Source organism: Trachymyrmex cornetzi, unplaced genomic scaffold, assembly GCF_001594075.2.
Source record: "Trachymyrmex cornetzi isolate Tcor2-1 unplaced genomic scaffold, Tcor1.1 scaffold48, whole genome shotgun sequence".
NCBI lineage: Eukaryota > Metazoa > Arthropoda > Insecta > Hymenoptera > Formicidae > Trachymyrmex > Trachymyrmex cornetzi.
The window spans coordinates 147,673-148,429 of record NW_017299618.1 but is presented as its reverse complement, the minus strand read 5'-3'; positions in this window follow the sequence as shown (position 1 = coordinate 148,429).

The window sequence follows — 757 nt, the reverse complement described above, 5'->3', positions numbered from 1 at the left end:
CTCTTAGTCGCTCCGCCCCTGTGCTGCATAGTGTGCAGTCGCTGTGCGCGTTTATTCGCGTTACATTCCGTCGAATGATGTTTCCCTATTTTATGAATAGAGTTTTGGATACAGAGCGTTCGTGCGTTACTTGTATAGCGAATCTTCTAACGGACTTCCGCAGGTTTTGTTGGAAGCTTTTGGTGCACTTGCGGATGCAATTCAGCTACGTATTCTCGAACGTAAGCGCAGTATTAGCCGCTTCATGAATCGGCGCAGTTAAATTTGCAATTGCAATTATTGAATTTAAATGAAGTGAATTTATTGATTTATTTGGAATACTGCGATAGATCGAGGATACCAGAGAGCCTCTTAGTTCCCTATGGTTTATCATTTAATATCATGGGGTGTTAATTCGTCTCGCTATTGGTTTAATTGGATTTTCACGCGATTAATTATATTGGGTCGCGCAAGCGCAGTACGACTTTGTAACAGCTGTTCGATCACGCGCTAAGCGCGTGATCACGGTTCGCGAGAGTTTCGCGGCTGTCGTGACAGTTCGCGTTGCCGTGGCAACGCGTCTGGCGTCGTTGAACGTGACGTTCGCCTGCGCGCAAATTTCGGCGGACGTTACAAACACTTATATTTTTTGCATTTTAATTGCATTATAATCCATATTTCTTTAAATTTTAGCTATTTATTTCTTCAAATTTTAATGTTCAAATGTTGGCTATACTCCATATTTCTTTTGTATTAAAGCATTCCCCTCTCACTGCCC